This window comes from Notamacropus eugenii, chromosome 4, assembly GCF_028372415.1.
Source record: "Notamacropus eugenii isolate mMacEug1 chromosome 4, mMacEug1.pri_v2, whole genome shotgun sequence".
Lineage (NCBI taxonomy): Eukaryota > Metazoa > Chordata > Mammalia > Diprotodontia > Macropodidae > Notamacropus > Notamacropus eugenii.
The window spans coordinates 431,938,400-431,961,816 of NC_092875.1; the positions used below are offsets into that span (position 1 = coordinate 431,938,400).

The window sequence follows — 23,417 nt, forward strand, 5'->3', positions numbered from 1 at the left end:
TTTATCTTTTGATAGACCTTAGATGGCTTCCCCATTTACCGCAAGCCAGTGACCAGTAATGAAAACAGTGATCAGAACACAGGTTTAGCTGCTACAGGCCCTTTCTCATGGGCCATCCATGGACTAAAGTTTTACAGGCAATGCAGATCATGCCAATCAAATGGGAAAATAATTAACAGTTGCCACATTAAAAAAAATTTATCCCACAGCATTTCCATAAGACAAATGTCTTTGCATGGACAAACAACTGCTTGACAGAAGTTCAACAACCACAGAGAATGAAAGCCAAGCAAATATTTCAGTTTTCAGTATCAGATTTTGTTTCAGAGTGAACCCTTTTTATAGGCTCAGTTCTGATTGTCTGCAAGTTATAGTAGTAAGGGTCAAGAAGTAACTGAACAGGAGAAACAAGGTAATGTCTAAGCTCCTACTATGATATTTGACACTTTTCAGGGTACTTTGTCTGATTTATAGTGACATAGGAAGATGCACTGGATGCTCCAAGATTTTCTCTCTGTGTCTCAGTTTCTTCTTTTGTAAAATGAGAAGGTTGGACTAAATGAGCTCCTGCACCCATTGTTAAAAATTAGAAAGACAGGCACTAAAGCAAAAAGAGAAACGGGAATATAGCATAAAGATGAGACTGTCACATATGGTAAATATATAAATATGAAGATAGAACTCCTAAAGGGTTTCTGCCCACCATAGGTTCTGGCTTGTAAGCAATTCACTGCCCTGAACCTGGTCCCTTTGTCCAGAGTTAGGACATCACATGATTATGGAAACAACACTATGGGAAAGATATGGGCTGGCACCTGGCATCCATTAAATGCACTTCAACCTCAATAGCCAGGCCAAAAAACATCAGCTGTGGAAACTGAAAATTTCCATGTCAACCATCTGAAGTATCAAAGGAAGCATGGTGCTGTGCAAAGTGGGGAGCCTTGGGAGCCAGAGCGTCTGGGTCTGGACTCTCACAATTTAGTGTCTCTGTGACCTTGGGCCTGTTTCCTCATTTGTAAAATGCTGGGGTAGGGGAGGAGGGAGCTAGAGGGGGGCGGAGAAGAACTAAATGATTTCTAAGACCTCTCCCTAACATAAATCCATCAAATTGTCAAAGCAATATTTTTAGTTTGTTTTGAACCATACTGATTTTCCCCTGAGTTGCAAAGTTACACATGATGCTCTAAAAGCAAAGTCCAAAACTGAGCACAGTCCTCTAGGTACAAGTTTGAATGGCTCTTGAACTAAGAGAAATAGTGTGAGGTAATGGAAAGAGCTTGGACTGTGAGTCAGAAACCTAGGGCTTTGGTTGTGTCCCTACCATCCTATGTGATCACTGACAAGTCACCTAGCCTCTCTGGGCCTCAGTTTCCTCAAATGTAAAATTAAATAGGTGGACAGTTATCTCCAAGGTATCCATTTAACTCAGCATGGCACAAAGGAAAGTTCCCTGGTTCCAGAGTCCTAAGTTCCTAGTTCAAATCCCACCTTTGCCACTTACTCCCGTCACTCTGGGCTTCAGCTTCTTTATTGGAAAATTATCTAAGGTCTCTTTTAGATCTAAATCTGTGATCTAGCTATGATCCTCCATATAGAGAAGATTTACTCAACAATGCACACTGATGCTTTTCCTGTTGTGGATGCCATTTATAATGCCCTTTCTTTGCCTTCCCTAATGTTATGCCTCATTTCTCATCATGTTATTGGCTGAAATCCTTCTTGCCAGGCATTAATATATACCTCTTGATCATATTTATATGTATGTGATTGGATTCCCTCCAAAGTGTATCAAACTGTGCTTTAGATACTGTTAGATTTTAGAAAAAGTTACTAAGGAGATCATGATTCTTCAGTTTGGGAGAAATTCCTCTTTTTTTTTTAATTTTTGAAAATAGTGGATCACTGGCTAGAAATAAAATATCAATTTCCTGGTTATTTTTTGCAGATGTTAGAACTGAAACAAAGAAAACCAACAGCGATGGAGCAAAAACCCTAAACCAACGATAATCTGGTCTTATGGGGATTTGAACAAGAGGCAATTAATAGAGGATTAAGGCTAAGTAAAACCACAGCTGAACATGTAACTGCCAGCATGTTGAAGGCAGAGAACCAGAGAGGCTATTAGGTAGGAAAAAAACCCACAATGGTGGGGGGAGGGGGGGAACATTAGTTACATCAATGAATGGATATGGGGAAGTCACACAGATTAAGATGCTTAAAGGTCTCTATGCAAAACAGAATTAGGGAGGATAAACTGTGACTCTCAACAAGAGTTTATTCTGAGAAATGGGTGAGCTACACTCAACCTTTCTTGCCGTCACCCCAGATCTATCACCTCAGTACTTCAGAGATCATTTATCCAAAAAACTCAGAGTCACTGCATCTCTGAGCTGGAATGGTTCTCAAAGGTCATCCAATTTAACTATATTGGAACAAGAGGGGCAGCTAGGTGGTACAGTGGATAGAGCACCAGTGTAGGAGTCAGAAGGACCTGAGTTCAAATCTCATCTCAGACACTTGACACTCACTAGCTGTGTGACCTTGGGCAAGTCATGTAACCCCAATTGCCTCAACCTGTGTCATCTCTAGTCATCCTGTTGAAAATCTGGTCACTGGATTCAGATGGCTCTGGAGGAGAAGAGAGGCTGGTGACCTGCACAACCCTCTGTCACTCAAAACAAAGTCAAGTGCAAGTCATGTCATCATTTCTCTGATGGCATGGTCTTCTTTGGCAACGAAGGACAAATACATACACACTGGAGCAAGAATCTACCAAATAACAAACAAATCATCATTGAATCTCTACTTGAAGATCTCCTTACCTTCCACGATAGTCTATTTTATACCTGCTTGGCTCAAATTGTTAGGAAGTTTGTGCTTACATCAAGCCTAAATCCTCCTCTAGAGTCAAGTGGAGCAGATCTTTCTAATCACTCTTCTGTTGAGGCAGCTAGTGGTACAATGGATAGAGTGAGGTGGGCCAGAAGCAAGGAAGACCTCAGTTCAAATCTAGTCTTAGATACTTATTAACTGTGTAACCCTGGGTAAGTCAGTTAATCTCTGTTTTCCTCAATTGTCTTAACTATAAAATTGGGATAATAACAGCACCTACTTTGTAGGATGGTTGTGAGGATCAAATGAGATAATATTCATAAAAAGTGCTTATTGCAATGCTTGATAATAGTAGTCACTATATAAATGCTTATTCCTTTGCCCTTTCCCATTTGAAAGCCCTAGAAATAGAGAGAACTGTCATGTTCTCTTTAGTATCTTCAACCAATCCCCTACCTGAACATTTACCAAGCAGACTGACCTACTCTGGACGCTCACCAGTTTATCCATGTGTTTTCTAAGTTGTGATGGCCAGAACTGAACACCAACCTCCAGATGAGGTCTGACCCAGGCAGCTTATAGACTAACACATATTCAGTCATATACACTTTGCCTCGCCCTAAATAACATTAGTTTTCTTGCCTGTCATAGAACATAGCTAACGTACTGAACAAGTGGTACATGGAATGTTTCAGATTTTGTCAGACTGTTTGCTACTTGTGTCTATCTCATCTTGTGTTTGTAAAGTTGAATTTTTGAAACAAGGGTAAGACTTTACATTTACTTCTATTAAATTTTATAAGATTCAATCCACTAGTCTAGACCGTCAGCTCCTTTTTGTATACTTTCATCAATGTTGGCTCTCCCTTCCAGCTTTGTATTACATGCCAAACATAACTTATTCATCAATGAATATATTCAACAGCCCTAGGCCAATCCTAGATCCCTGAGATATTCAACTAGAGACTTCCTTCCAACTAGACATTAAACCTTTGATAACTATTCCTTCCATTCAACTAATCCTTAATCTACTCATTTGTATTGTTAACATCTGACTCAACTCAGTCTATGCCAATATTTTGATCTAACAGTTAAGTAAATCTCTCAAAAAAAAAATCAAAAGCTTAAACAGACAAGACTTACTTTTGATGGTCAGATTGAACCCTTGTGATCATTATTTGTTTTTCAGATATTGACTAATCATACAATCTAAAATTTTGCCAGGAACTAAATTAAAGGTTAAAGGCTTTTAGTTTGCAGATGCCATCCTCTTCCCTTTTTTGAAAACCAGGACAAAATTCCTCTTCTTCAATTCTAGAGTAACTCTGCTGTTCATTGAGAAAACTTCCAATTCTTATAATATTTACAATACTATTAATAATATTAACAAATGATACTGTAACTGACTTGGAAATCAGAACCAAAAAAAAAATTTCAAGTAAAATTCACTCATAAAGTCTTTGTTCACATAAAAATCCTTCAGGTCTTCATTCAGAGCCAACTAATGGGATTTGCCATCTTATTTCCCTAGCAAATTGGAAACAAGAAATAGGTTTTGGTGAGAGATAAGTCTGGAATAGATAGCAACAAACGCAGCAGCAGAAAGTGATGGTACATTACCTGGCCAAGAAGGAAAAACTATAGTGTAATCATTCTTTGAAATGCTAAATTCTTAGCAGTCCTAGGCCACTTGGCATAAGAACAAACAAATCCCTTAGAGAACCACTATTTTAGTGCCTTCTATCACTTCCATTTTAATAAGATAGAAGATAACAACTGAAGTTTATAACAACTATGGATCATCAAAAAAAGGTTAACTAAGACATAATATACTTTAAAAGAACTTCCATAAACAAAAATATCTCTTAAAAAGTGGTTTGGTTATATATAAAGTTACAGTTCAATCATATGAGAAATTTAAGCAAATTCAACTGCCTAATAATATTAAATAGACCTCAGATTACATATTTGCAGAATAAAGTGATTGGATTAAGTGTTCTACACTTTTGACCTCTAGATATATAATCCTATTTTCCAAAAGGGGCACTGTACCTTCCCTTTTTCATCCATTTGTCCCACAGAGAAGGTTTAGATGTAGTCTATGTTAAAATATTATGGCCTATAGGTTGGGGAATTGTCTGCATAATCATTGTAGTGAAAGACATAGAAGTAAATGAGATTGCCAAAAAAAAGAATGCAAAGAGAGAAGAAAGCCTAGCCTAAGTGTTTGGGGAACTCCTACATTAAGAGTTTAGGACAGGTGTGCTCGTAAATGCAAAAAAGAAGCACAAAAACAAAAACAAAACAATCTGGCAAATCTCAAAAGAAAAAAGAATGTAGACATGGCACACTTTTAAGTTTAACCTGAATTATTAACATTTCCTCCTTCACTTTCTTAAGTCTAGATATTGAATAAAACAATAAACAAAGATCTGAAGAAAAAAATGTATATCATAAAAATTTCTCACTGTGTTGGCATTTACATAACCTCCCTTTGGATGCTTATAGGTTTTCTTTTGTTCTCTGCTGTGCAGGTTTTATTTCATCTTTTTCCCCTTCCCATCCCACACCAAAGAAGTCTACAAATAAACAGACATCTATAAATATAAATATATATACACATATATAAATATATATATATTATATATGAATATATATATGGCCTGACTTTTAAAAAAATCAAATAATTTTTTTCATTATGTTATTACTGAGCATCCACCTATTCTTTCTAATAAAAGGATCTTTTCCTTAGAAAAATGGAGGGTGAAGAAATAAAGGCCTTGGGGGAAGTTTAATGGATCAAGTTTGAATAGCAGGCTTTACAAATAATCATTCCCTTACATAGTCTCTTTAATCAAAAGCCATCAAAACACAGAAGAGGAGTTACATCATTTAACTTCTATCAGGAAGGCAGAAACAAAGAATGGCTGTGTAAAGAGGGGCCCAAAGTTTGTACTTGCTTTAAAGTGAAAAATGGGAGGATAAAAAAACAACCAAGACACAAAACTATATATTAACCACCTAACTGGTGGAGCATTGGATAAATAAGACACTTCACATCTCAGGGAGTTAGCACGTTGTAATGGGACAATCACTAGACCTGGAACCAGGAGTTTTAAGAGCTGGCTCTGCTGCTAATATAGTTTGTGAATTTGGGCAAGTCAACTAATCTCTACAGGCCTCAGATTTCCTCATCTACAAAATGAAGAGTGTGGATTGGAGCATTTATTGTTCTTCCCTCCAGTCCCAAACCCCTTGGTAGCGTCCTGTGGTTCTAATGACTAAATTAACCTTCCACATTTGCTTCAATTCACCTTTAATCCACAGGCAGCACAATCATTCAGCTGATGAGGCCTTGGAACACTTTTCTGCCTTAGCCAGAATGTCAGAACATCCTCTAGAAACCAGGAAGCTACTCATTGTCATGGTAGATGACTTAGAATAAGAAAGACCTGGCTTTGCAACATTGTGCAGTGATCAACTTTGATAGACTAATTTCTTCTCAGCAGTACATCCCTCTAAGACAATTTCAAAAGACTTACGATGGAGAATGCTCTCCATATCCAGAGAAAAAAGTATTGGGTCAAAATGTACTATTTCCTCTTTTTTTTTCCCCTCGTGGTTCTTCTTAAATTAAATTTTAACTTTTTCTGAGAGTCATCCATTCAGTACTTAGTACTTGAATGGTAAAAGAAGAAATTTTTATTGCTTGATTTCAATTCCTGTGAAATAATTCCAAAAGTGTACAACACTACATTAAGAAAATCAAACACAGGCCCCTTCAGCACCATAGGTAGGACCCTGGGGGGATTTATTAAGAGCCATAGCACAGTAAGAGAAGGCTTTGCTGGATCTCAATTTGCATTGATAAAAGATGTTCTCAAATTGACGACATCCATTTTTCAATGAAGCACTTCAAATATTTTAAAACACTGATAATTCATCCCTGGGAGTTCTTCTGATCCAGACCACAGTCCTTCCCCACCCTACTATATAGTAAGGCTATTGGGCATCCTTCTTGCAATAAGTCCTTCCCAACTGAGGAAAGCTTATCTTTGTAATACAAATCATCAGGTCACAAGACCTCCCTAAAATGGATACAACCTTCAAGAACCTAGGATTATTTCTGTAACACAAAGAAATACAATAGGATGTAACAATATTTTTCTTTATTCAGAAAAAGCTCTGGGACCATATTTATTAAGTATTTCTATATTTAAATATAGAATCCCCCCAAAAAAATCAACCAGTACCACCATATAGCCCTTCTACATAGTTAATACAAGTAACCAAACAAAAGTACAGAGGTTAAAAATCAGGGTTTAGATTTTTTTAGTTTATATTCAATAAGAAACAAAAAGAATTAATACTGACTTGATGTTCAATGTTAAAGAAAAAAGGAATAGTAAAAGTAATGTACAATAATACTTCATCGACCACAGAGATACATGCCTATATATGGAAATGTGTATATGTTTTTATGAATTCCTATAAGTATAATTTTGTATCCCCATGGTTACTAAGCATTTATATACTTACATTAGAAAAACGATATAAGAAAACAATAATTTTCTTAATGCTATTATATCCTGTCTGTTCACATGCATTTAAAAATGTTATAAGATACTGGTCTCCTTTAAGAATTCTCAGGGCTGAAATAGGCTGATAAAAGCCAACTGTAGCATTTTAATGAGTAATCTTTGTGTTATATGCTAAAGAGGATTTAAACCAAAGCTGAGCAGATCATTTAGGGAAAGGGGGAGTTAGTGACTTGGTTGCTAGGGAAACCCTCTTCTGATAAGGGGGATAAAGGCTACAATGGGCTTTTCCACAGACCAAGAGTCAAGTCTTGCAGCATGGCAATTTCATCCATCTTTTCAGTCTTCTGAGAGGGATGAGGAAAGAAACAATGAGCAGTACCAGGGCTGGTAGTTTAAAGGCTCCCATGAGACTGGCAAGACAGTTCTGTGTTTGGAGAAAAAGACTAGCTAGTTAAAAACAGCAGAGCAGCAGCAAGCAAAATAAATGGCCCAGGCTATGAACCATTTCCAGTTAAAGGAGAAGCAGAAGAAAAACCTGTTGGAGGCTGCTAAGTCAAAGGGAGGCACAGCTTGAAACCTGGGACTTTGGGATCCATTAAGAATAATATAAATAGGTTAAAGAAAAAGTTACATTAAATGGAGCAATTACAGTACAGTTGATGCCGCGCCCCCTAGGTTCTTTGTACTCCTCCATATCATGTTTTATATTGTGCTCTTATTTTCCAATAATCAATTAGATATCAACAACGATTGGAGGTCCTAAAGGGTTAATACCCAGATGATTTCCTTTGCAGAACTATGTTTTTTTTTTTTTTAGAAAAATGTGCTTTTCTACTGCCATTACTACAACGCATATACCACATGTGTGAAAGTCAGTGTATAGGGTGAATCCAAGCATCTCTTCCGAAAAAAACCCAAACCAAACCTTTTTATAAAGGAAATGCCAATAAAAACATTGTCAAATTACTAATGTAGAAAATAAGTACGACATATGCAGACATAATGATGCAGATACATAAAAATAAGTACACGGTAAGCAAAGTTGATAGAAAACAATTGTCCCTATTGAACTGTCATTCACACACATTAACACATATGCATGCACAGAACATTAAACAAGGCATTGATAAACAGAAGAGATTTAAGTTAACATTATAAAACATATAAGCCTCAGAAATCTATATATAATGTTCTTCAAGATACACCCATTTTTCATTGTTCAATTTTGCAAAACAAATATTACCCTAAAAGGATTTGGACTAATGACTGTGAAGCCTGTAATAAGTAGGTATTCCGAAGAATCTGCTATTGAAACTGGTTCTGTGAAATATACTTTGGTTTATAAAATTTTTAAATCCACTAAAATAAACACAAAACCCTATGAAGTATTAATAGTTCTATTTTCTCCTCCATGTGAGGATTCTCCCCAGCTATGCAGAACACTACCCAGTCATCCCTGCTCATTCTATGTAACCCTTCTCTGCTCTGGCCCCTCACAGGTCCACCCCAGCAGGGCCACTCAACAAGCTTCCTCTAACTCTCTGGATATTGATGGATCCAAGCAAGGTGGTTAGTGCACATGTTTGTGGTCTCTACTGTTGGGGCTGGTGGATTGCCCAAGTTTGAGAGTTGTAGGTTAATCAGGTACATGAACTAAGTCAGCTTGAATGTTATGATCCCTTGAGAGCATAGGACCTCAGGATACTGTTTCCTCCAACAGATTCCTTTCCCCCATCCCCATCCCCAGTCTTTCTATGTCAACAGGTTTCTTCCCTCCTGCTAACAAACATGCCCCTACCTCCCTAATCCTCAAAATACCTTCACTTGATCCTTCCATCTCCATTAACTTTTACCCTAAATCTCTTTTGATCTTTGTGACAAAACTCCTCAAAAAAGACCATCTGCAATAGAAAACTCCAGTTTTCTCCTCTCACTCTTTTCTTAACCCCCTGAAATTTGGCTTCCAAGCTCATGAAAGTACTCTTGGAAGTTACCATTTATCTCCTAACTATCAAATTCCATGGACTTTGCTCAATTCTCATTCTTTTTTTTTTTTTACCTTTGTTCAGTCTTTGACCTCTCAATCACACTCTTCTCCTTGTCCCCATGCAATGTCATCAGTCTTCGTCTAAAAACGGAGGACTATCAACAAGTGTCCTAGGTTTTTGGGACACTGCTCTCTTGGTTGTCCTCTTACCTATCTGACCACTCTTTCACTGTCTCCTTTGCTGGATTCTCATCTAGGTCATATCCACTAACTATAGGTGCCCCATAGGGCTCTGTCCTAGGCCTGCTGTACTATTTCTATACTCCCTCTATACTATTTCACATAGAGTTCTTATCAGCTCCCACAGATTTAATTTCTATGCTGATGATTCTCAAGTCTAACTTTCCTGCCTTAATCTCTCTGCTAACCTCTAATCTTCCATTTCCAACTGCAGTTCTGATAACACAAACTGGATATCCAGTAGACATCTTAAACTCAGTATGTTCAAAGGGAAACTAATTATCTTTCCTCTTACATCATTCCCCCTTTCAAACTTTCTTATTACTGTGGAGAACATGACCATCCTCCTAGTTTCCCAGGCTCTACAACCTAGCAGCCATCTTCAACTCCTCACTTCTCTATATTCACTTTATTGCCAAAGACTGTAGATTCCACCTTGATAGCATCTCTCTCACACACACACACTCTTCTCTACTCTGAGCCTGATGACATCTTGCCCTCATCAACTCATTCCTGGGCTACTGCAATAGCCTTCTGGTTGGGCTGCCTGCCACGGTTGTCTTCTTACTACAGTTCATCCTCCATTAAGCTGCCAAAGTGTTTTTCATAAAACCTAAGTCCAATCATATAAACCCCTCTACTCAATACACTCCAGTGGCTCCCTATCACCTACAGTAACAAATATAAAATCCTCCATTTGACATTCGAAGCCCTTCATAACTCATCCCTCCATTACCTTTCCAGTCTTCTTGGATACTCCTCCACCTTGTATTCATCAATCCAATGACACTAGTCTCCTTGCGGTTCCATGAAAGAGATACTGCATCTCTTGACTCAGCATTTTCTCTGGTTGTCCCCCAGGCCTGGAATGTTCTCCCTCATCTTATGCCTCTGGACTTCCCTGGCTTATTTCAAATCTCAACTAAAATTCCACCTTTAACAGGAAGTCTTTTCCAATTCCTCTTAGTTCTAGTGCTTTCTCTCTGACCTCCTTATAGCCTGTGAAATATGAACAATCTACCAGCGCCATGCCAGGAAACTGAATCACTTCCACTTGAACTGTCTTAGGAAGATTCTGAGGATCACCTGGCAGGATAAGATACCAGACACTGAGGTCCTTACTCAAACTAAACTGCCAACCATTCAAACTATGCTTCAGAGAGCACAGCTCTGATGGGCTGGTCATGTTACCAAAAAGGCTATTTTATGGAGAACTAGCAAGAGGCAGGCAATCATATTGTAGTCAGAAGAAGCAATAGAAGGGCACTCTCAAGGTCTTTCTCAAGAACTTTGGAATTGATTTTGTGACATGAGAGACACTGCTACAGGACCACTGAGCATGACATGTCCACATCAGAGAAAGTGCTTGTGCTCTATGAGCAAAGCAGAATTGAAACAGCTCAAAGGAAAAGCAGGATGTGCAGAATCCAGCCCAAATATTCACATGGACTATCTGTGCCCAATCTGTGGTAGAGCATTCCGAGCTCATGTTGGTCTGATCAGCCACAGTCAGACACAATGAAACTTGACTTTATCAAAATGGTGTCATTTTGGTTCTGTTGTCGAACAAAGGACAACAACCATGACCATTACCTATTTATCCTGCATATACCCCATCTACACATATTTGCTTATCTCCCCTTCCCCCCCCCCCCCCATTAGATTGTGAGCTCTTTGAGGGCAGAGATTGGTTTTGGTTTAGTGTTTTGCTTTCCTTTGTATCTTCAGAGCTTAGTACAGTACATAGAATATGGTAGGTGCACAATAAATGCTTAATGAAAGTCTACCTGCCTATGGAGAGGCAAACTACCCCAAGTCAGAAAAAGGGAAAAAGTTAAAGAGTCAGCATCAATTAGTATTGAGACTGGACATGAGTGGCTAATGCATATCCACCCTGGATGAGATCAGAAAACCAACCTACTTTTGAACTGAACTGAAATTAAATGAGGCACCTTTATTTCAGAGTGAGATATGCTATCACTGAAAAGACTTTGAAATTACCCAAAGGCAATCTAGTCTGCTCCCTTTCTCCTGCTCAGTGTTTATCCAAGTTATATAAAATGATGGATAAGCTCTAGGGTTACTTATCCAAATTTACATTATCACAATCTGGACAAATAATTTCTCTATCCATTCATTGGGTTTTTTCTGCATGGATGGTTAGAGTGAACACATGAATGATTACGGATCTCATTCAGGTGACTCTGCAATGTTGGAGGGTCTTGATGTAACCAGCAAAATATCATCCCACAGTGACATTAAGTGCCTACTATGTACTAAATGTTTTGCTTAGGCATAGGGGACAGAAAGTACCCTTTGTACAGAAAGCACAAAAAGTACCCTTAACAAAAATTATTAAATCTCTAGTTCTAATTCAATTTTTAATAAAATCTTAAGAAGGTTCACTGGAATTTCTACAGAACAAAATTTCCAAGAGCTACTTTCATGAAGTCTGAAAAGTTTATTTTTAAAGTTCTGTATCTTTAACTTGAATCTTCAGGGAATATCACCACATCTGGCACTAACCTTGACACCAGCCATCCTGTCCTCTAACTGCCAGAGATCTATACTCTTAACACATTCTCATACCCTTTAATCACTATTTCCCTTTCAAGTAAGTGCTTTTAAGTACATTTTAAACATAATTATTTCTGAACTGTAGGCGTTCTATATTATATTTCAGTGTCCTTAACACTTGCTCTTCTACAATAGGGAAAAATAAGTTCACAAATAGAGCTGTGAAAAATATGTCAAAATCAATGGCAAATATTCATACTCTTACTATTGTGCCATAAGAAATGATGAACAAGAAGACTTCAGAGAGGCCTGGAAGGACTTATATGACCTGATGCTGAGTGAAAGGAGCAGAACCAGGAGAACTTTATGTACAGCAACAACCACAGTGTGTGAGAGTTTTTTCTGGTAGACTTAGATTTTTGTAATAACACAAGAACTTCTGAAAAAAAAAAAAAATCCCAATGGTGGACCTCAAGGCAAAATGCCTTCCACACTCAGAGAGAGAAATATGGAAGTCACTCACATAATGTAGCAGATCATGTTTGTGTATGTGTATCTGTTTGTGTATCATGTTCTGATTTGTTATACAGATTCTTTCATTTATCTTAGTCTGACTACATAGCATGACTATAGTGAAAATATACTCAATAGGAAAGTATATGTAGAATCTATACAGAATTGTATGCAGTCGTGGGGAGGGAGGGAGGTAGTGGGGGGTGGGTGGGGAGGGATAAAATCGCAATTGTATGGCAGTGATTGTTAAACATTAAAAAAATTAAAAAATTAAAAAAAAAAAGAAAAAAAAAAGAAAAACTAATCATGAAAGATAAAAAAAATACTGACAGATGAATCTTAAAATACATTCCTTCCACTTGGGAAATACTTTCTGGATACAATAGGTTAATGCACAGACTTTAAGAATAAAACATTAATCAAATATTCTTTGAGGGAATAAAGATTTATAGAGCAATTTACAGGGTATGAATAAACAATAAAAATGTACTGTATTTGTTTGAAAAAAAAATATTCATACTCTTGATGGCTCTCAAGGATCAGCTACTAAATAGTGACTGTGTATACTTGAATTTAAAGAAGAGTCAAATGGAAAAAAAATTCAGAGGTAGCAGAAGGCAGGTCTCTGCTTTCTTTAACAAAGCAATGACCCACTTAAATTCCAACTTTTATAGTGCTTTACAAACCTTTTTCATCAATCCTTATAAGGCAGATAATGAAAACGTTGCTAGCTATATATCAGAGAAGAGAGAAATTATTTCAGGTTCATAGGTAGTAAGTGATAAGCCTGGGACTCAGACTAACCTATCTTGAATTTCCAGACCTAACGCTCTTTCCATCAAATCATACTACCTGATAACTAGTCTGCCTCCATGACAAAAAGGATCCTCTTGCCAGCTTCTGTTCTGCAGTAACTTTTCTTGAGAACATCCCTATATCTAAAAGGTTTTCTGGAATAGCCCAAGCTAGAAGCTTCCTGTGCCCTAGCTGATTGGTGTTTCCTGCCCTGTGATTTTGGGCATGAGAGATTAATAACCAGGATCTCTATTAAAAAACAAACAAACCTAAAAACCTATCATGAACTGGCCATGGCAGTCAAACCATCATGCTCTGAGCAGCTAACCTGAAGCATGGGCCCAGAAGTCCTAAACCATTGAAGATTTATCCTTGTGGTCATGGCCCCTTGTGCCTGAAACTTCCCCTAAGTATCACTCTGGTTATAGGCCTTTTCTAACCTTTCCCAGTCTTTTTTTGGAGGTGTTGTTTCCATCCCGATTAACAAAAATAAGTAGGATAAGTTTGGTGGTATCAGTCCTAGCTGCATTATAAAAGCATCAAAGGGCAGTTCTAATTTAGAAGTGAAAGTCCTAATTCCAAATGTTACTAAAGCATCATATCCACCCCCTAGCTTCCTGAGTTGTCTTTAGCTAAGCCTTGCGCCCTTCATCACACCAAATAAAATTGCTTCCAGCTTTATCTAGGCTCCTCCCAATAATGAATGAAAAAAAAGTTCTCTATAACATAGTAATACTTCATAACAGAGAACACAAATCTGTGGAAAAAGACATGTTAAAACAGTATTATTTCAAAACACTACAAAATTAAAAGGGCACAATATGAATTTACTAACCCCTACACAAGCCCATACTCCTAACTTTTGCAGGTAACACCGAATGCCAAGTGCACCATTGACCACCTGAATATGAAACAACTCCTGACTTTTGAGAGACATAATGGTGAAGTGGAAAGATGAGTGGTCTTAGAGTTTGGAGATTTCAGTTTGAATCCTCGCTCTGTCATGACTCAATTGTTTTACAATAGAACTTGGTGTCATCTATAAAACAGAAATGACAATATTTAAAGTAACTATCACCAAAGGCGGGTATGAGACAAACTCTTTGTAATGTAAAATGCTGTATAAACTGAGTTATTATTACCATCTGAATACTCGAACCACCTAATAACACGATAGGAAGTGCTACTTTCTGTTCTCCCTTCTAACTGGTATTTGGTTTTCCACAAACTTAAATAATTTTTTAAAAATATGTAGTAATAGTCTCACTGAACTATCGGTTATAAATATGAAATATGTCTCTGAAGATGATTAATGGTTCTGATAAAACATACTTAGAAATTCATTAAATGTCTTCATCTTAGCAAAAGGAAAAACAGTCAAGGATAACAGCAACTCACACTTATAAAGAACTTTAAAGTTTCCAAATCATGTTCCTCCCAGCAACCCCTGGGAGGTGGTGAAAATACCACCATCCCTGTCTTGTTGATGAGAAAACTAATCTTCAAAAATATGAAATAAGTAACTCCCTTAAGATCAAATGGCTAACAAGAGACAGAGATGAAATTAAAACTCAGATCTTCTTACTCCAACTTCATTATCCCCTTGGAATGATAGTGTATAACAGGGGGACCCTGACTATCAGGACCACAGCATGCACAGGACCACAGAAATTCCTGATTTCTTGTTCTCTACAAGATAAGACAGGAAGTCTCACTACATAAAAACCTAGAATGTTAGAGGTCTGAGGTGGAACTTTTCAAGATGTCCCCCAGAGCATTTTAAGCTGGTCTGCTCAGATTCTAGGTTGGTCATGAAATTCTTTTATGTGCAGGAATCTTGAGAATGTAGTTACAGAGCTTACAGTTTTTTAGCTTAAATAGTATACAATCCTCATGCCTCAATTGGTGCTGTTTGAATATATTGTAGAAAGTGATAAATAGGCCTTCACTAATTATGTATTATTAGTCCAGGATCAATTTGATAATCATACAAGGTAATCGATTTCCTATAGAAGCCCATGGCAGAGACAAATGTGGGTATGACTGTTCAGTTCAAAGCAGTAGTTCACGGATGATGTTGTGAACTCCAAATTCCTGTGCAGAAGGGGAGGGTATAGATTTCAAATTCTCTAGGCAACAGAATTCCAGAATATAGCCTTCTACAGAAAGATTTTACAGGCAACCTCTGTCTATGGGTAATCCTAATTGGAGCCAGGAGTTCCAAAGTCTTAGTTTGACAGTTTCACATTGTAGAGCAGTGGCCTCTGAAGTGGGGGCCATGGTTTGATCTCCAAGAAGAATGAGATTAACTAACTGGATAATAGGAAGATATTGAGGTTGAACCTTCCCCTATCCCCAATTATTCAATGGTGGGGCTTACCTACAATACAATGACACCTACCATTATTCCCCAACATCCCTACTTTGCCACCTCTGAGTTAGATAAACGCCCAAATTTCTCCTTTCTGAAGCAGGTCATCAGCCCCTCAGGAGAGTATTGACTCAGCCATTACAGAAGGAGTTTCAGCAGTGAGTGCCAACTGGGTCTTCCCATTATCTTGTGGCTTCTTCAGGTACCCCAGGCTAAATTGAACACTCCCTCCTCATTTTTGGTTAGATGGTATTGCACACATTAAGCAGGAAGGGAGGGACTGTGATTTGCCTCTCAGATTTAATTAGGTTATCCTGTCACTAAAAACCAACCCCTCTGAACTTCCCTATTTCTGTTGAGGGTAGTGCCATCCTTCCTGTCATTCAAGGAGGTATCATTTTTGACCCTTCATTATCATTCACCCCAGATATCTAACCAGCTGCCAAATCTTGTCATTTCCCCCTCCACAAAATCTCTCTAACTTGTGTCTTTCTCTAGTCACTTAGCCTATACTTGTGTTCACCCCTCATCACTTCTTGACTGGACTACTACAGTATTTTATTATAATAAAATCCTTCTAATTATTTCCCCTTCCACGAATCTCTCCCATTCTCCTCCCAGCTCCCAAAATGATTTTCCTAAAGAGCAGATCTGACCCTGTCACTACTACTCCATAAACACATGTTGACTGAGACCAAATAGTTTTTCAACTTTACTCATCCTATAAAATTTCTAATTTTTACAGTTTCATATTGCATATATTGAATACAGTACAATAGTAAACATGACATAAATAAATAAATGTACATATATTGGGGACTGCTCAAAAATGCTTTTTTCGTGATAGGTATGTGCGATCAAAAAAGTTTCAGGATCAATGTTCTAACTGTAGACAGTATCAGCTGCATCATGTGACAATGAACTCTGAAGGACTCAGCTCTTCTCAGCAGCACAATGATCCAAGACAAGTACAAAGGACTCGTGAAGGAAAATGCTATCCATAGCCAGGTAAAGAACTGATGGGCCCTAAAAGCAGATCAAAGCACTTTTTTGTTTCATTCTTCTTCATTTTTTTTTCACTTTAGATCTGTTTCTTCTTCCACAACCATGATGAATATGGAAATGTTTTACATGATGGTATAAGTATAAACGATATCAAACTGCCTACTGTTTTCAGAGCGGGGAAGGGAAGAGAGGGAGAAACTCAAAATCTTATAAAAAACGAAGGCTCAAAATTCTCAATTTGTAATTGTTGGAAAAAATAAAATACTATTTAAAAAAGAAAAAAAGGTCAATATTCTTCTGTAGGGAGAAGGAAATTTCCTGATGGCATGCTCTTTGGAGAAAGAAGGCAATCACCCACAATGTTCATAAGTAACATTCCACTTGAAGAGCAAAGCCAGGAAGTTATTGGGAAAAATGGAAGTATGATGGGAGAGGGATCAATTATTCAGCAGCTCTAAAGGGTGTTTACCTTCTAGGGGTGGGCAGTCAAACCACTGAGTGGCATTAAAGCCGGGGAGGGATTATTAAAGGGTTGCCACCCCACAAAGAAACCCCCAATTTAGGTCCATGGTTAGCCAGTGACCTACTGGAATGCTTGATGTGTTTCTGTATCCATTTATGAGTTCCTGTGAGTCCTCTACATCTTCATTTTCTATGAAGTGAAGTAAAAGCTGCCCTGCCATGTCTCCTATACCTTGAATGACTAATATCACGTACACTTTGGAATTTTCCTGGAGGTGAGGGCAACAAGTCAAAAAGAAAAAATAAACCTTATAGAGGTCAGCCTACAGAATCAGATCTGGTCTGTGAGAGGCCTGAATGTAGATGAGGCCTTGGGCCAGATGTTCTATTTGACATCTTATGGCTGAATCATACTGAAGTAGTTTGATAACTCAAACTTCTCAAGAAGCACTAAAAGCTCAGCGCATTAAAGTTCGCTATAAACAACACACCCCTTTATACGCAGACACAGTAATGACCTTCATAATTAACAAAGTGAATAATTAGCTTCCAAATCTTTGTAAGTAGAATAACTAGTGCTTAAAACAGAAAAGGTTCGGAGAAATCTCTTTCTCACTGACACAGGGAAACACTTTCCCCTGACATGGGGTTTGGTTTTTAAACTGCTGATACCCCTAGAAAGTTACTGAAGCTCACAGCTTCCAAGCAGAAGCTAAAAACTGCCATTCCTGGGATGGTACTTTCCCAGCTTAAGATATGGTGGCAGCCATGTGGCATCTACAGAGTTCTTGGGAGGGAAAAAAAGTACATGGGATAAGCAGATATTTGTACACCAACTCAAGCTTTCAGAACCATCATTCAAACTCAGTCTCTCCTGATTTCAAGTGCAGAAAAACAAAACCTAACAAGGCATCCATTTTTCTGCAAGGCCAATTTTTTCTATCATTGTTACTATATAATACAGTATGCTATATATTACTATATAACATAATATAACGTTGTTATAGTAACATCTTCCACACTTCTCATATTATCAAATTATCTGTGTACCCAATTTGTATACAATTCGAGTATTCCACTGATATCTTCAGGGAAAAGTCAGGAAAGTCCCTGGGCCAGTAAAACAGACAATCTTCAGATGCGAGGCCAAGGATGGGTGGCATTTTGTACTCAGAGAAGAAATGCTCCCATGAATAAGATTAGAGGTCCATTTAAGTGAGTGCCATTTTGCTGCAAATTTTATACTCTAAATGCCATTTCACCATCTGCTTTTAAACAACAAATATACAAATCTCAGAGACTACTACAAATCAACTACTATCAAAAACCTGAGATTACCTTGATTATCTATTTCCCTTTAGTGTCTGCTATTTGCAGTTTTTATAAGAAAATTATCTGTTGTCCTGAGCTGGGAGATTAGAGTATGCTGGATAAATGACCTAAAGTAATAACCAATCTCCTCTTTTCATTTTCCTCGCTTGCATTCTCCTTGCAACAAAGATCTTGTTTGAGGATAACAAGCTACTGTAGTCCCGGAAAGGTAAAAAAACCATGTAAACTAAAAGCTGAAATACATGAATTTCCACCCAGTTCCTCATGGAAGCACTGCTTTGACCTATTTTTTCCTCCCCACCCCCCAACTCTTCATGTTCTTCAGCTTTTTCCTGACTCCTAAAAGTTATTCCTTATTTCTGAATATTGAACTATTTTCAAGGTCATTTCTTTAAGAGCATATGAGGTGCTGTAAACTCTGGTGTTTTAATGCTGTTGCCAAAATACACATATATAGACGTACACACAAATGAGGGGGTGGGGTACGAACTAAATAAATTAACAGCAATAATAATTCTGCTTTCTTTTTCTAAAGCATCAGTATACATATCAAAGAAGGCTCTTTAATAAAACACAGGCTAATAACTTGATTACGCAAGCACTGAAGGGTTCATTAAACCTCATACTGTAGTCATGGAGGTTCACCATGACAGGTCAGAAAGCCCTTACAGCCTCACATCCATGGGTAGGCATAGTATCATCACACATCCTCTCTCCAGCTGCTTTGGGGTTTTTCCTATGATATTGCAAATATCCAGATATGAGCTTAGATCATGAGAAATTTTTTGCTTCCATGTGTCATACTCCAAAATGAATACATATAGCAATACAATTGCCCTAGGACAATGAATCTCCCTTGATTTACAGTTAAATAAGGATGACAGAGTGCTGACCTCATTCACCATTCCACTGATTGTCTCTTCTTATACACATCCTTTACATAACCCTCTATTCCTTCAGAGACTCAGAACTCTGCCTACCTGGGTACAAGTGCATGAACGCAGAAGACCTCCTGAGATTTGGATGTATAACGTCACACTAAAGAGCAAAGATTTCAAAAGGGGTATTTCATTTTTAATTTAAATAGGGAACAGAGCTACCTTAGTTTTTTCCACTACATTTGTCTGACATAATTCAAGCTGCCAAATTATTAGCAGTCAAAAATACTGCCACTCCTCCAAAATGCTGCAGAAATTGTTCCCATCTACGGAAGAAAGGAAATACAAACTAAATGAACTGAGATGGGGGAGGGAAAAGAAATCCTACAATCTGAAATTGATTCCAAGTAGGAGTGAGAGAAGGTAAGCAAGACATTCATAAGGATTCGGGGGTCAAAAATAAAGCCTCACAAAGTACTAAGCACACAAGCAGATAAGAGAAAGAGAAGTTATACATGGCAGCCAACAAGTCTACAGCAACAACCCCTGAAGATAGATTAAAAGAAAAATTCTCAGTCCCACAAAATGTACACACACATACCTTACCCACACTAAAAGTAGGGTCATTTCTCTCCCCACATCACTAGGACCGAACAACAAACATCTGCTAAGCAGAATCGACTTACAAATGAATTTCTATTAAAAAAAACCCTTTTTTATAAAAGCAGAGTTTTACTAAATATCTTCAAACTTAATACATGGTTGGTTACCTTTGGGTCTAAAGAGCTGGCTACTATGACAAATCTCAAAGTAAGTTTATTGTCATAATCTTATCATGAAAACCCAAGTTTTTAAATGATCTTATTGGTATTTTTTTTTAAACAACCCACATTCCCACAAGGGTGAATTACCTTGTACTTGTGAACTCTATGACCAAATGCCCTATGCCGATATGACAGAACAGTGAGTCATTCACCTTTCTTAGTCTTTATGCCTGCAGTAATGAGTTGGCTAATAATCAAATAGGGCAGACAGGTTGCTCAGTGGATGGTCTCAAGCTTGGAGTCAGGAAGACTGGAGTTCAAATTCAGCCTCGGACGTTTGCTGGCTGGGTGACCTTGGGCAAGTCATTTAACCCTGGCTGCCTCAGTTTCTTCATCTGTATAACGAGCTGGAGAAGGAAATGGCAAACTGCTCCAGCGTCTTTGCCAAGAAAACCCCAAATAGGATCGAGGAATGTTGATTGGACTGAGACGACTGAGGAACCACAATAATCAAATGAACAGCTTTGCTTCCGTAATCAAGAATTAAGGGAGGTGATAGCATTCTATCTATGTTTCTCATTAAACTCAATTTGCTCTTGTTATATTCAACCTGGTTAATATTTCTACTTCTGAAGTCAAGCATTCTGCATCCTAGTGAAGTCCTAATAATACTAGGTATCATAAGTTCCCGTGTACTTTTTTTCAAAGAAACTTCCATTGATTAATCCTTCATCTAGAATGGGGGAGGGGGAGGAAAAAGAGGGGGAAAGGAAAAAAGTTTATATATCTAGAAAAGATTTAAATGAGAAGCTATAGTTTAGACTATTCTAGTAATCACCCCTAGGATGATTAAGAATTCAAGCATTCTACCTGGTTGATAGAGGACAGATCATGATTACTGAGAAACATCCCAGGACTGTTTGGTGTGCTATCAGCGCTGGTGACAGACAACAGCTGCACAGGATGTATGAGCTAGGTGAATGTTCAGCATTTGAAACATGTACCTTTATGAAAGTTGCTATCCAAGCTAGCCCCAAGGCACCTTGCTGATGTCAGGGGGCTCTTGTGTGGCACAAATGTAGCCATGGAATACAACAAGCACAAATATTTATTATGGACAATGTGAGGTCAAGTAATCCAGTGAGGAATTTTGAGCCACCAGGAAGATATTTCAGATGTGATTCTATAAGCACAGGACACCAATTGAACATGTGAGAATTTCTGGAAGTGGAGTGAGTCACCTGTATCCCTAGCAGGGAATGCACAATCACTCGCCAGCCATTAAGGAATGTGTGTGGTAGCAAGCTTTGGATTTTCTACTTCCTGGACATACACACAAAAAGACCCCCCTTCTCTAAGATGGAAGCAGAGGTCAATTAAATAACTCCAACTGGCTATCGAGTACCTGCACCCTCAAAAAAATTTTTAAAGCTTTTTTCATGTTTAGAGACAAAGCCATTATGAATTTTGCCTGTTAATGGACTTGGAAACAGGACAAGCAGCACGGCCAGGTAAACAAACCTTTGCAAAGGTCTCTTTATATCCTAAGCATTCATTTCTGACTCTTTTCTTTTGCAAAAGGTGGGTAAAAAATGCCCACTTAAGGTAAAAACCTTTAAAGTACTTAAGTGAACAAATTAGCATATGAAATTATAAACATGCAAAAAAGCGTTAAGAAAAAAGAATGACTTTTTAAATTTTTAAAATGAAAAATAAATGTGCTTTAACAAATTCCCTAGCATCTCTAGGGTTTATTACACAAATGCTTCAGTAGAAAGCACTACACTATATATTTAATATTTAAATATAACTGCCATTGCAAGAGAAAATGGAAAACCTTTAAAATCTTATCATCTTTTCTTGTTAAAGCAAAAGGCTTGCCCTCATTTTCCTCTTATTTACCCCCTCAAATTATTCAACTTTTCATGTGAAGTTTTCATGTGAAAATTCATGTGATTCTGAAAGATGAAAGCTCACTATGCCTTCCTTGCTCAAAGAAGAGTTTCTGGCAAAGGCATCCTAACAGCCAGTAATTTCTTTTCCTATTCGTTGCCAGCAAACCTTACCAATGTGGGGATACCTTCTAGGTAGGGCATTGAGTTCTAGAGTTACAGCTTGATTTTGTTTTGTTTTTAAATCATGGAGGAATTCAATGTAAACATACATGTGTCTATTTATTATAATATAATGTGAAGTCAACTGCTTTAATATATTATAGCTTAAACTTATTAGCCCTAGGTTTTAGTATATGGCACATTTTTGCCTTTCTAAAATAAGATCACAAAACGAATGCTCTGTTGAAAGCAGGTTTTATCAATACTGGACACTTAGCTGTTATTCAAATTTCAAGAATAATAAGTAGTAGAGATGAGAAAATTAGAAGAGAAATTTATAGGGAAAAAAAAGACTGTTAGACCAAACAAATTCCTAAGGGAAAACTTGTAGTCCCTCAGTATAACACGCATTACTTTGTATTACGTAAGGTATCTCATGAGGGTGAGGAGTGTTGGAAGGGGAGATTCTATGGCTTTCAAAAATCCAGGCTTAACTCTCAAAAGAAAGAAAAACATTTCCTCAGTAATTAAATCTGTGAAGGAACTAATTTTTCTTCTAAATTTCCTGGTCTACAGGTAAAGGAGAGTAATTTATATAAAGATAAAAAACGGAAGCAGAAGCAAAGTGCCTAACTCGACTTTAAATGAAAAGGAATCATTAATTGAATTTAAGAGCCTTTCATTTCCCTGATTTTCAAGGTGCAAAATTTGCCAAAGATGGCTTTGTGCCATTCTGACATGCACAGAATTTGTTCCCTTAGATTACTTTCTTTCTTTCTTTTTTAAATGGGGGAAAGAATCCACACATAAGTAAGGCAAGAATTGTGAATACAACCACAGAAAGAACTCAAATCAGAAATTTTTAAAAGCACACAACGTTCACTTCTCATCACGTTCTCTATTAGCAGAGCCAAATTTATCAACAACAGATAACACAATTAAGGAAAAATAAACAGACTATTTTATGGTCTTGTGTGTGTGTGTGTATATATATATATATAGATCAGATCTGGGTCAGATGAGACTGTTTCAGTCCATTGCTATTTAAACAACTCTAAAATAAATCAAAATTTACCACCATCTCACAAAGAGTTGTTATACATTCCCAGGACAAATGAATACA

At 37.5% G+C, this 23,417-nt stretch overlaps 1 protein-coding gene across 5 annotated transcripts in view; it reads right to left on the bottom strand.

Moving 5' to 3' along the window:
• Nucleotides 1-23,417, bottom strand: part of NEDD4L (NEDD4 like E3 ubiquitin protein ligase) — a 461,142-nt gene that overhangs the window by 224,414 nt on the left and 213,311 nt on the right. The gene's annotated exons all lie outside the window — the stretch shown is intronic.